The sequence below is a fragment of the Salvelinus namaycush genome, unplaced genomic scaffold (genome assembly GCF_016432855.1).
Source record: "Salvelinus namaycush isolate Seneca unplaced genomic scaffold, SaNama_1.0 Scaffold119, whole genome shotgun sequence".
Classification (NCBI taxonomy): domain Eukaryota; kingdom Metazoa; phylum Chordata; class Actinopteri; order Salmoniformes; family Salmonidae; genus Salvelinus; species Salvelinus namaycush.
This window is the reverse complement of record NW_024057886.1, coordinates 138201-152272: the sequence shown is the minus strand read 5'-3', so window position 1 is coordinate 152272 and position 14072 is coordinate 138201. Positions and strand designations below refer to the sequence as shown.

The 14072-nt window shown below is 44.7% G+C and overlaps 1 protein-coding gene across 1 annotated transcript in view; it reads right to left on the bottom strand.

Annotated features, from left to right (window-relative positions):
- Positions 1 to 7514, bottom strand: part of clockb (clock circadian regulator b) — a 56817-nt gene extending 49303 nt beyond the window's left edge. The window contains exons 1-2 of the mRNA XM_038982502.1: positions 7402 to 7514; positions 268 to 406 (exon numbers count right to left, since the gene is read on the bottom strand). The gene's annotated coding sequence lies outside the window, so the exon portion shown is untranslated. The remainder of the gene's footprint in view (positions 1 to 267; positions 407 to 7401) is intronic.
- Between the last annotated feature and the right edge of the window lie 6558 nt (positions 7515 to 14072).

Sequence of the window (14072 nt, the reverse complement as noted above, 5' to 3'; positions counted from 1 at the left end):
TCGGTTTGTCTCTCTCTGTCTGCCTCTCTCTCTCTGTTTGTCTCTGTTTGTCTGTCTGCCGCTCTCTCTCTCTTTCTGTCTGTCTGTCTCTATGTCTGTCTGTCTCTATGTCTGTCTGTCTCTATGTCTGTCTGTCTGTCTGTCTGTCTGTCTGTCTGTCTGTCTGTCTGTCTGTCTGCCTGCCTGTCTGTCTGTCTGTCTGTCTGTCTGTCTGTCTGTCTGTCTGTCTCTATGTCTGTCTCTCTCTCTCTGTCTGTCTGTCCTTACCCCACTGCAGCCTGTGTGTGATCAGTTTCAGCTCGCTCTCAGGGGTTGTGGTGGGGGTCAGGGGTTAAAGGTGACTCTGAGGTCACCTCTATCATCTCTGGACACCAGACGCTGGGTCCAACACGGCCATCACTCCACCCTGCAGCACACAAATTACACTGGTCATTTTTAACCTCTCTGTTTTAACATATATAAAAACATCATATTATAAATATCCCCAATTGATGACCATTTAGGCATAGAACATGAATGTGTTTAATACAAACATCATCTGACATAACATCTCTGTTCATCATCTGACATAACATCTCTGTTCATCATCTGACATAACATCTCTATTCATCATCTGACATAACATCTCTATTCATCATCTGACATAACATCTCTGTTCATCATCTGACATAACATCAATGTTCATCATCTGACATAACATCTCTGTTCATCATCTGACATAACATCTCTGTTCATCATCTGACATAACATCTCTATTCATCATCTGACATAACATCTCTATTCATCATCTGACATAACATCTCTATTCATCATCTGACATAACATCTCTATTCATCATCTGACATAACATCTCTGTTCATCATCTGACATAACATCTCTGTTCATCATCTGACATAACATCTCTGTTCATCATCTGACATAACATCTCTGTTCATCATCTGACATAACATCTCTGTTCATCATCTGACATAACATCTCTGTTCATCATCTGACATAACATCTCTGTTCATCATCTGACATAACATCAATGTTCATCATCTCACATAGCATCTCTGTTCATCATCTCACATAACATCTCTGTTTTCACATGTATAAAGATGTCAAGAGGCTTTACAACTCATGACCATGTAGTTAGAGACCAGTGTCATGTGATTGGAAGGTTGGGGGTTCAGGTCAGTTAAACCAGAGACTGGAACAATGGGACCCGTTGCCTCTCTGCTTGACACTTAGTATGAAGTAGATGGATTGGGGAGGTAAGGCCCTGCAATAGACTAGTGTCCTGTCCAGGGGGTGTCCTGGTACATCAAGCTGTCTCACTACAGAAACAGGAGATAGACTAGTGTCCTTTCCAGGGGGTGTACTGGTACATCAAGCTGTCTCACTACAGAAACAGGACATAGACTAGTGTCCTGTCCAGGGGGTGTACTGGTACATCAAGCTGCCTCACTACAGACACAGGAGATAGACTAGTGTCCTGTCCAGGGGGTGTCCTGGTACATCAAGCTGTCTCCCTACAGAAACAGGAGATAGACTAGTGTCCTGTCCAGGGGGTGTACTGGTACATCAAGCTGTCTCACTACAGAAACAGGAGATAGACTAGTGTCCTGTCCAGGGGGTGTACTGGTACATCAAGCTGTCTCCCTACAGAAACAGGAGATAGACTAGTGTCCTGTCCAGGGGGTGTACTGGTACATCAAGCTGTCTCACTACAGAAACAGGAGATAGACTAGTGTCCTGTCCAGGGGGTGTACTGGTACATCAAGCTGTCTCACTACAGAAACAGGAGATAGACTAGTGTCCTGTCCAGGGGGTGTACTGGTACATCAAGCTGTCTCACTACAGAAACAGGATATAGACTAGTGTCCTGTCCAGGGGGTGTACTGGTACATCAAGCTGTCTCACTACAGAAACAGGAGATAGACTAGTGTCCTGTCCAGGGGGTGTACTGGTACATCAAGCTGTCTCCCCACAGAAACAGGATATACTAGTGTCCTGTCCAGGGGGTGTACTGGTACATCAAGCTGTCTCCCCACAGAAACAGGATATACTAGTGTCCTGTCCAGGGGGTGTACTGGTACATCAAGCTGTCTCACTACAGAAACAGGAGATAGACTAGTGTCCTGTCCAGGGGGTGTCCTGGTACATCAAGCTGTCTCACTACAGACACAGGATATAGACTAGTGTCCTGTCCAGGGGGTGTCCTGGTACATCAAGCTGTCTCACTACAGACACAGGAGATAGACTAGTGTCCTGTCCAGGGGGTGTACTGGTACATCAAGCTGCCTCATAACAGAAACAGGAGATAGACTAGTGTCCTGTCCAGGGGGTGTACTGGTACATCAAGCTGCCTCATAACAGAAACAGGAGATAGACTAGTGTCCTGTCCAGGGGGTGCACTGGTACATCAAGCTGTCTCACTACAGAAACAGGATATAGACTAGTGTCCTGTCCAGGGGGTGTACTGGTACATCAAGCTGCCTCACTACAGACACAGGAGATAGACTAGTGTCCTGTCCAGGGGGTGTACTGGTACATCAAGCTGTCTCACTACAGAAACAGGAGATAGACTAGTGTCCTGTCCAGGGGGTGTACTGGTACATCAAGCTGCCTCATAACAGAAACAGGAGATAGACTAGTGTCCTGTCCAGGGGGTGCACTGGTACATCAAGCTGTCTCACTACAGAAACAGGATATAGACTAGTGTCCTGTCCAGGGGGTGTACTGGTACATCAAGCTGCCTCACTACAGACACAGGAGATAGACTAGTGTCCTGTCCAGGGGGTGTACTGGTACATCAAGCTGTCTCACTACAGAAACAGGAGATAGACTAGTGTCCTGTCCAGGGGGTGTACTGGTACATCAAGCTGTCTCACTACAGAAACAGGAGATAGACTAGTGTCCTGTCCAGGGGGTGTACTGGTACATCAAGCTGTCTCACTACAGAAACAGGAGATAGACTAGTGTCCTGTCCAGGGGGTGTCCTGGTACATCAAGCTGTCTCACTACAGAAACAGGAGATAGACTAGTGTCCTGTCCAGGGGGTGTACTGGTACATCAAGCTGTCTCACTACAGTAACAGGAGATAGACTAGTGTCCTGTCCAGGGGGTGTACTGGTACATCAAGCTGTCTCCCTATAGAAACAGGAGATAGACTAGTGTCCTGTCCAGGGGGTGTACTGGTACATCAAGCTGTCTCACTACAGAAACAGGAGATAGACTAGTGTCCTGTCCAGGGGGTGTCCTGGTACATCAAGCTGTCTCCCTACAGAAACAGGAGATAGACTAGTGTCCTGTCCAGGGGGTGTACTGGTACATCAAGCTGTCTCCCTATAGAAACAGGAGATAGACTAGTGTCCTGTCCAGGGGGTGTCCTGGTACATCAAGCTGCCTCCCTACAGAAACAGGACCCATCACTCTACCAGGGAGATCCCATTGGACCCATCACTCTACCAGGGAGATCCCATTGGACCCATCACTCTACCAGGGAGATCCCATTGGTCCCTTCACTCTACCAGGGAGATCCCATTGGTCCCATCACTCTACCAGGGAGATCCCATTAGACCCATCACTCTACCAGGGAGATCCCATTGGACCCATCACTCTACCAGGGAGATCCCATTAGACCCATCACTCTACCAGGGAGATCCCATTGGTCCCATCTCTCTACCAGGGAGATCCCATTGGACCCATCACTCTACCAGGGAGATCCCATTAGACCCATCACTCTACCAGGGAGATCCCATTGGTCCCTTCACTCTACCAGGGAGATCCCATTGGTCCCTTCACTCTACCAGGGAGATCCCATTGGTCCCATCACTCTACCAGGGAGATCCCATTAGACCCATCACTCTACCAGGGAGATCCCATTGGTCCCTTCACTCTACCAGGGAGATCCCATTGGTCCCATCACTCTACCAGGGAGATCCCATTGGTCCCATCTCTCTACCAGGGAGATCCCATTAGACCCATCACTCTACCAGGGAGATCCCATTGGTCCCTTCACTCTACCAGGGAGATCCCATTGGTCCCATCACTCTACCAGGGAGATCCCATTGGTCCCATCTCTCTACCAGGGAGATCCCATTGGTCCCATCTCTCTACCAGGGAGATCCCATTGGACCCATCACTCTACCAGGGAGATCCCATTGGTCCCTTCACTCTACCAGGGAGATCCCATTGGTCCCATCACTCTACCAGGGAGATCCCATTGGTCCCATCTCTCTACCAGGGAGATCCCATTAGACCCATCACTCTACCAGGGAGATCCCATTGGTCCCTTCACTCTACCAGGGAGATCCCATTGGTCCCATCACTCTACCAGGGAGATCCCATTGGTCCCATCTCTCTACCAGGGAGATCCCATTGGTCCCATCACTCTACCAGGGAGATCCCATTGGTCCCATCTCTCTACCAGGGAGATCCCATTGGTCCCTTCACTCTACCAGGGAGATCCCATTGGACCCTTCACTCTACCAGGGAGATCCCATTGGACCCTTCACTCTACCAGGGAGATCCCATTGGTCCCTTCACTCTACCAGGGAGATCCCATTGGACCCATCACTCTACCAGGGAGATCCCATTGGTCCCTTCACTCTACCAGGGAGATCCCATTGGACCCTTCACTCTACCAGGGAGATCCCATTGGACCCTTCACTCTACCAGGGAGATCCCATTGGTCCCTTCACTCTACCAGGGAGATCCCATTGGTCCCTTCACTCTACCAGGGAGATCCCATTGGTCCCTTCACTCTACCAGGGAGATCCCATTGGTCCCTTCACTCTACCAGGGAGATCCCATTGGACATTTATGACAGACATCTTTTTTTGTTTAAATGTGAAAATTGGGGTTTTAGGCTGGGTATCTGAAAAACACTGTCACAACTGTTGAGATAAAATGGGCTTTATAATAACACATTTAAATTGTATTATAAATGTGCAACGTGAACCCTCGCCGAGGAAACCAACAGACATTTAAAATGGCAGACATAATACTAAAAACATACATCAGACATTTAATAGTAGGGGAACGTATCTAGGGAGAAACTAATTCTCCTGCTACAAAGACAAGGGCAGCTCTAGTAGCACGAGGTCAGCCACCTGATTCAAATATGACTCCAATCAAGCCCTTGATGAACTCAAATCAGGTGTTAGCACTGGAACAAGAGGCTGCGATATATCGTTATACTACACTGAAACAAAATATAAACGCAACGTGTAAAGTGTTGGTCCCATGTTTCATGAGCTGAAATAGAAGATCACAGACATTTTTCATACGCACAAAAAGCGTATTTCTTTCAAATTTTAAGACACTGCATCTCAGTGCTAGAGACGTCACTACAGACCCTGGTTCGACCATTGGCTGTATCACAACCGGCCGTCATTGAGAGTCCCATAGGATCAGCGCACAATTGGCCCAGCGTCGTCCGGGTTAGGGTTTGACCGGGGTAGGACGTCATTGTAAATAAGAATTTGTTCTTAACCGACTTGCCTAGTTAAATAAAAGGTCAACTAAATAAAGAAAACAAATTGTTGCATCATTCACCCGCCGTCATCACCTCATGTTTCAGCACGATAATGCGCCGGCCCGTGTCGTAAGAATATGTACACAATTCCTGGAAGCTGAAGATGTCCTAATACTTCCATGGCCCTGCATACTCACCAGACATGTTACCCAAATGAACATGTTTGGATGGTCTAGTAGGACGTGTACGACAGTGTTCCAGTTCCCGCCAACTTCGCCGAACCATTGAATAGGAAGTGGGGCAACATTCCACAGGCCACAAAACATCAACAGCCGAACTCATCTCGTGCAGCGCGAGGAAAATTGTGGTCACACCAGAAACGGACTGGTTTTCTGATTCACTCCCCTACCTTTTTATTTAAAGGTATCTGTGACCAACAGATGCATATCTGTATTCCCAGTCATGTGAAATCCATAGATTAGGGCCTAATGAATGTATTTCAGTTGACTGATTTCCTCATATGAACTGTAACTCAGTAAAATCTCTGAAATTGTTTCATGTTGTATAGAATTCACCCTACCTATAATATATACGTACATATTTACAAATGTTTTCACATGGTGATGTTTCTATTAGTTTAAAAAACAAAAAACTGTTTGTTCTTAACATTTGAAAAAAGGTTTTCTTAAATTGACTGTGTGATTTTAATGCCCTGATTTCTATTGGTAAATGATTCCAGTCAGTTGGGCCTTTGTATCTGAAAGATCTTACTCTAACCTCATGATGTACCTTTGGGATGTGGGATGTGTAATTGCTGCTGTTATCGACATGAGTAGTGAGTCTTGTAACGTTAGGTGTTCCTTAATATATAAAGAGACATTTAAAGTTACATTTAAATCAAATATATTGATACCAATGCAGTTAACTTCTGTTTGGAAGTGACAGCCAAGTCAGTGATTCATTGTGCGGCAGGTAGTTTAGTGGTTAGTGCGTTGGGCTAGTAACCGAAAGGTTGTTGTCACCGAGCTGACTAGGTGAAAATATGTTGTTTAGCCCCTGAACACCGCAGTTAACCCACTGTTCCCAGGCCGTCATAAGAATGTGTTTTTAACTGACTTGCCAAGTTAAATGAAAGGTCACATTTTTTTAAAATCGTACATTTGGGCAATGATCCAATCATAAATCTGCGAAGATCGTTATAAGTGACATCTAATCCGCTAGTATAAACCGCAGAAACGGATACGCGCGGTGGATGTCGTACAGCTAAAACCTTTGGTAAAGAGTCACAGGTGTTCGCGTTATATAACCGAAAAATATATCCTCCAATCATAGCTGCAGGAAAAACTGCCCAGGTAAAATAGTGGACCGTTTTCTTAGAATTCCGAAGACGGGAATCCATTCTTAGAACCCTCAACTGACTTCCAAAATGTAGAATGACATTCTAACGACGTCTCAATCAATCACCAAGAGCGACATGGTTGACATATATCAAAAGGCTGGCGGGTACTCGAGTCCAGCTAAGCTGTCACGCAACTATTGACATTGACACAACTGTAGTTAAAGCTAGCCTAGCAGCGCATCTTCAACAATGTAGCGGTCAACTTTCGAAATTGTTACAATTTCCTCGAAAACGGGAACATCAAATAGATAGTCACGCCGCAGGAGATAGCGACGACAAAAAAACATTTCGCAGCAGACGCGCACACACATAAGCACACATTCACACGCTCGCCCACTCACACAGCGCTCGCTCTCTCTCTCGAATGTGGGTCAGTGGGCCTTGTCGTGTCCCGAGCGTGCGGAAACGGTTCCAAAGCCCCATCTGCAGTCTTCGGTTCGCTTCCGTGGGCTAAAAATACATTTGTACACCTCTCCGCTGAGCGACTTCAACGTATAACAAGATATTTAACGTTATATAAATATATGTTTTGACATCTTACCTGCCCAAATTTTAGATTTAATGGCTCCGCGTTTTTTGTTTTTCAGAGGTTGATTCGGGGGGGTTGGACTCTAAGCTCGGAGAAAAACAGAAGGCTTCTACTTCATATTCCGCCATACAGTCATGCGCAATAGAGAATACAGGGAGCACTATTTGGCAAGTACAGTAAGAGGCACTGCAAAAGCAGAGCAAGGTCATGCGCAATAGAGAATACAGGGAGCACTATTTGGCAAGTACAGTAAGAGGTACTGCAAGGCAACAAGTCAACAGCGACAAAACAGGATATTATGGGTGCTTCGGGGCTATTTTATGAATACGTTAGTTTGAAAAATAGTTTTTTTTTTTTTTGCTTTATAAATGACCTTGTAAGACTGGTTGTGAAATAAGTGTGAAATATGATAATGCAATGGGGAACTGATAGGCCTGTGATTTGCAGCCTACTATATTTGTATGATGGGATATTTAAAACACAAAACAATCACAGCGAGAATTTCATTGATTCTTCCTTACATTTCTCGACCCCTCGGTGCATTGTGACATCATAGTTAAATAAAGGTTCCATTTAAAAAAAAGTTACGTTTCATTTTCCACTTCACAGAATCACAGTTCCACCGTTGCAAAATCACTGTGATTTATCTTAGGGTAATTTACAGTTAAGATACGGTTCACATAGCCTATATATATGATACGGTTCACATAGCCTATATATATGATACGGTTCACATAGCCTATATATATATATGATACAGTTCACATAGCCTATAAATGATACTGATATTTCTCGAGTAAACACAGCGCAATAACAGGTTTCTATCGCTGCCATCGAGGAACTGTTCAGGAAAGGGGGGTTTCCCTCTATCGTCCAATCACAGGCTCTGGATGTCCGTGACGCATTAACTCAGAAAATGGTGCGAGGTCCCCCTGTCGTATACGTTTAATACTGTATCCATGGTGAGTGTACAAAATAGCTTCAATTCGTCTGGGCATGGACTCTACAAGGTGTCGAAAGCGTTTCCACAGGAATGCTGGCCCATGTTGACTCAAATGCTTCCCGGAAAGCAAGATTAAAATAATCACCTTTATAATAAAGCATTGCATGCATATCATCGCAATTGCGCAAGAGCATAGAGCAGCAGAGTCGAGGCGCTTACAGAAGTTGACCACATGAGGAAATATTTTAGTAGCCCAGGGTCCGGAACATTTGTGTTTGCTTATATAAACGCATTTCATGCAATTCTACCTCATTTTACATGACTGGAGACTTTGGCAAAATATTTTTTTAATACCACACATATGATCGAAATGACAGGGTACTTTAACACTGACAAACTGACCATCTGAGATAAATGAAAACGACCTTGTCATGAATCCACCAATAGCCTTGGTCTAGGTGTGTGGAGACATATTGTAGGCTACAATATCAGGAGGAAATTATCGTTATTAAAATTCTTTCCGGTTTCACTGACTCACCCTATGACGCACAGCTCACTCACTGGTGGTGGCCGATGAGCTCGTGCCAAAAGTCTGTCTCTCTCTTGTTTTACTTTGTAAAACAATATTTGGGAAGTTGATCAAATATTTTGGTATCCTAGAGCAGACAGCTGAGAATATTCTCTTTTCAGCAGGAGCCATTTCAAATCAAATCAAAGTTTATTTGTCACGTGCGCCGAATACAACAGGTGTAGACCTTAGAGTGAAATGCTTACTTACACCAATGGTGCGGAAAAAAAGGTATGTGTGTGTGTGTGTGTGTGTGTGTGTGTGTGTGTGTGTGTGTGTGTGTGTGTGTGTGTGTGTGTGTGTGTGTGTGTGTGTGTGTGTGTGTGTGTGTGTGTGTGTGTGTGTGTGTAAAGAAATAAAACAACAGTAAAAAGACATTTGAAAAAAGAGTAGCAAGGCTATATACAGACACCTGTTAGTCAGGCTTATTGAGGTAGTATGTACATGTAGGTATGGTTAAAGTGACTATGCATATATGATGAACAGAGAGTAGCAGAAGCGTAAAAGAGGGGTTGGCGGGTGGTGGGTGGGACACAATGCAGATAGCCCGGTTAGCCAATGTGCTGGAGCACTGGTTGGTCGGCCCAATTAGGTAGTATGTACATGAATGTATAGTTAAAGTGACTATGCATGTAAGATAAACAGAGAGTAGCAGCAGCGTAAAAGAGGGGTGGGGGTGGGGGGGGGGGGGCACAATGCAAATAGTCTGGGTAACCATCTGGTTACCTGTTCAGGAGTCTTATGGCTTGGGGGTAAAAACTGTTGAGAAGCCTTTTTGTCCTAGACTTGGCACTCCGGTACCGCTTGCCATGCGGTAGTAGAGAGAACAGTCTATGACTGGGGTGGACGGGGTCTTTGACAATGTTTAGGGCCTTCCTCTGACACCGCCTGGTATAGAGGTCCTGGATGGCAGGAATCTTGGCCCCAGTGATGTACTGGGCCGTTTGCACTACCCTCTGTAGGGCCATGCGGTCGGAGGCCGTGCAGTTGCCATACCAGGCAGTGATGCAACCAGTCAGGACGCTCTCGATGTTGCAGCTGTAAAACCTTTTGAGGACCTCAGGACCCATGCCAAATCTTTTTAGTTTCCTGAGGGGGAAAAGGCTTTGTCGTGCCCTCTTCACGACTGTCTTGGTGTGTTTGGACCAATCTAGTTTGTTGTTGATGTGGACACCGATTGTGTCCACAACACCTTCACATGTGCTTTACAACCTGTGTTTTCCCGCGATTGTATTTGAAATCATGTGATAGGCCTGTTCTGTCTGCATGCTGTTCACTTGTGATTGGGCAACACATACTCCACAGCTAGGCTATATTAAAACAATGCCTTGTGATTGGGCAACACATACTCCACAGCTAGGCTATATTAAAACAATGCCTTGTGATTGGGCAACACATACTCCACAGCTAGGCTATATTAAAACAATGCCTTGTGATTGGGCAACACATACTCCACAGCTAGGCTATATTAAAACAATGCCTTGTGATTGGGCAACACATACTCCACAGCTAGGCTATTTAAAACAATGCCTTGTGATTGGGCAACACATACTCCACAGCTAGGCTATTTAAAACAATGCCTTGTGATTGGGCAACACATACTCCACAGCTAGGCTATATTAAAACAATGCCTTGTGATTGGGCAACACATACTCCACAGCTAGGCTATTTAAAACAATGCCTTGTGATTGGGCAACACATACTCCACAGCTAGGCTATATTAAAACAATGCCTTGTGATTGGGCTAGCATGGTGGTAACACAAACAAAATCGTAGAGCAAAACCAGGTTCAGTCTGCAGTCCAACAGACACTGGGAGACAAATTCGCCTTTCAGCAGGACAATAACCTACAACACAAGGCCAAATCTACACTGGAGTTTCTTACCAAGAAGACAGTGAATGTTTCTGAGTGGCCTAGTTACAGTTCTGACTTAATTCGTCTCAGGGGTGTAAATACCTTTTGTAAATGAGATATTTACAGTGCCTTCGGAAAGTGTTCAGCCCTATTCTAAAATGGATTCAATAAAACACATTTTCAAAACAAAAAAACTGAAATACCTTATTTACATAAGTATTCAGACCGTTTGCTGTGAGATTCGAAGTTTTGCTCAGTTGCACCCTGTTTGGAACCGTTTCCACACCCTTGATCCTCAGTTGCACCCTGTTTGGAACCGTTTCCACACCCTTGATCCTCAGGTGCATCCTGTTTGGAACCGTTTCCACACCCTAGATCCTCAGGTGCACCCTGTTTGGAACCGTTTCCGCACCCTTGATCCTCAGGTGCACCCTGTTTGGAACCGTTTCCACACCCTTGATCCTCAGGTGCATCCTGTTTGGAACCGTTTCCACACCCTAGATCCTCAGGTGCACCCTGTTTGGAACCGTTTCCGCACCCTTGATCCTCAGGTGCATCCTGTTTGGAACCGTTTCCGCACCCTTGATCCTCAGGTGCACCCTGTTTGGAACCGTTTCCGCACCCTTGATCCTCAGGTGCATCCTGTTTGGAACCGTTTCCACACCCTTGATCCTCAGGTGCACCCTGTTTGGAACCGTTTCCTCACCCTTGATCCTCAGGTGCATCCTGTTTGGAACCGTTTCCACACCCTTGATCCTCAGGTGCATCCTGTTTGGAACCGTTTCCACACCCTTGATCCTCAGGTGCACCCTGTTTGGAACCGTTTCCTCACCCTTGATCCTCAGGTGCATCCTGTTTGGAACCGTTTCCACACCCTTGATCCTCAGGTGCATCCTGTTTGGAACCGTTTCCACACCCTTGATCCTCAGGTGCATCCTGTTTGGAACCGTTTCCACACCCTTGATCCTCAGTTTGCACCCTGTTTGGAACCGTTTCCACACCCTTGATCCTCAGTTGCATCCTGTTTGGAACCGTTTCCACACCCTAGATCCTCAGGTGCACCCTGTTTCCATTGATCATCCTTGATGTTTCTACAACTTGATTGGAGTCCACCTGTGGAAAATTCAATTGATTGGACATGATTTGGAAAGGCACACACCTGTCTATATAAGGTCCCACAGTTGACAGTACATGTCAGAGCAAAAACCAAGCTATGAGGTCGAAGGAATTGTATGTAGAGCTCCAAGACAAGATTGTGTCGAGGCACAGATCTGGGGAAGGTTGCGAAAACATTTCTGCAGCATTGAAGGTCCCCAAGAACACAGTGGCCTCCATCATTCTTAAATGGAAGAAGTTTGGAACCACCAATACTCTTCCTAGAGCTGGCCGCCTGGCCAATCGGGAGAGAAGGGCCTTGGTCAGGGAGTGACCAAGAACCCGATGGTCATTCTGACAGAGCTCTAGGGTTAATGTGTGGAGATGGGAGAACCTTTCAGAAGGACAACCATCTCTGCAGCACTCCACCAATCATACATTTATGGTAGAGTGGCCTGACGGAACCCACTCCTCACTAAAAGGCACATGACAGCCTGTTTGGAGTTTGCCAAAAGGCACCTAAAGGATTCTCAGACCATGATAAACAGATTCTCTGGTCTGATTAAACCAAGCTTGAACTCTTTGGACCTGAAGGTCAAGCTTCACGTCTGGAGGAAACCTGGCACCATCCCTACATTGAAGCATGGTGGTCACAGTTATCCTTCTTGCTCTGCAGCAGACTGATATAGAATCTGTCCTATGATGTTGAACTGCAGCAGACTGATATAGAATCTATCCTATGATTTTGCACTGCAGCAGACTGAAAAATAATCTATCCTATGATGTAGAACTGCAGCAGACTGACATAGAATCTATCCTGTGATGTTGCACTGCAGCAGACTGACATAGAATCTATCCTATGATGTAGAACTGCAGCAGACTGACATAGAATCTATCCTATGATGTTGAACTGCAGCAGACTGACATAGAATCTATCCTATGATGTTGCACTGCAGCAGACTGACATAGAATCTATCCTATGATGTTGCACTGCAGCAGACTGACATAGAATCTATCCTATGATGTTGCACTGCAGCAGACTGACATAGAATCTATCCTATGATGTTGCACTGCAGCAGACTGACATAGAATCTATCCTATGATGTTGCACTGCAGCAGACTGAAACATTGGAGACTCACACATGTTTATAAAATAAGATATAACATACTTTATTACAGCATATTATAAAATAACAAGTGAGCTCACTATGAGTAAGGAAAGGGAAAGAGGGGATACCTAGTCTGTTGTCCAACTGACTGTATTCAACTGAAATGTGTCTTCCGCATTTAACCCAACACCTGTATTAAATCTGATCTGGATCACATGTAATGAGTCAATATGAATAGCTACCAACACCTGTATTAAATCTGATCTGGATCACATGTAATGAGTCAATATGAGTAGCTACCTACACCTGTATTAAATCTGATCTGGATCACATGTAATGAGTTAATATGAGTTGCTACCTACACCTGTATTAAATCTGATCTGGATCACATCATGTAACAAGTCAATATGAGTAGCTACCAACACCTGTATTAAATCTGATCTGGATCACATGTAATGAGTCAATATGAGTAGCTACCTACACCTGTATTACATCTGATCTGGATCACATCATGTAACAAGTCAATATGAGTAGCTACCTACACCTGTATTAAATCTGATCTGGATCACATGTAATGAGTTAATATGAGTAGCTACCTACACCTGTATTACATCTGATCTGGATCACATGTAATGAGTCAATATGAATAGCTACCTACACCTGTATTTAGTCTGATCTGGATCACATGTAATGAGTTAATATGAGTAGCTACCTACACCTGTATTAAATCTGATCTGGATCATATCATGTAATGAGCCAATATGAGTGGCTACCTACACCTGTATTAAATCTGATCTGGATCACATGTAATGAGTTAATATGAGTAGCTACCTACACCTGTATTAAATCTGATCTGGATCACATCATGTAATGAGTTAATATGAGTAGCTACCTACACCTGTATTAATTCTGATCTGGATCACATGTAACAAGTTAATATGAATAGCTACCAACACCTGTATTAAATCTGATCTGGATCACATGTAATGAGTTAATATGAGTAGCTACCTACACCTGTATTAAATCTGATCTGGATCACATGTAATGAGTCAATATGAATAGCTACCAACACCTGTATCACATCTGATCTGGATCACATGTAATGAGTTAATA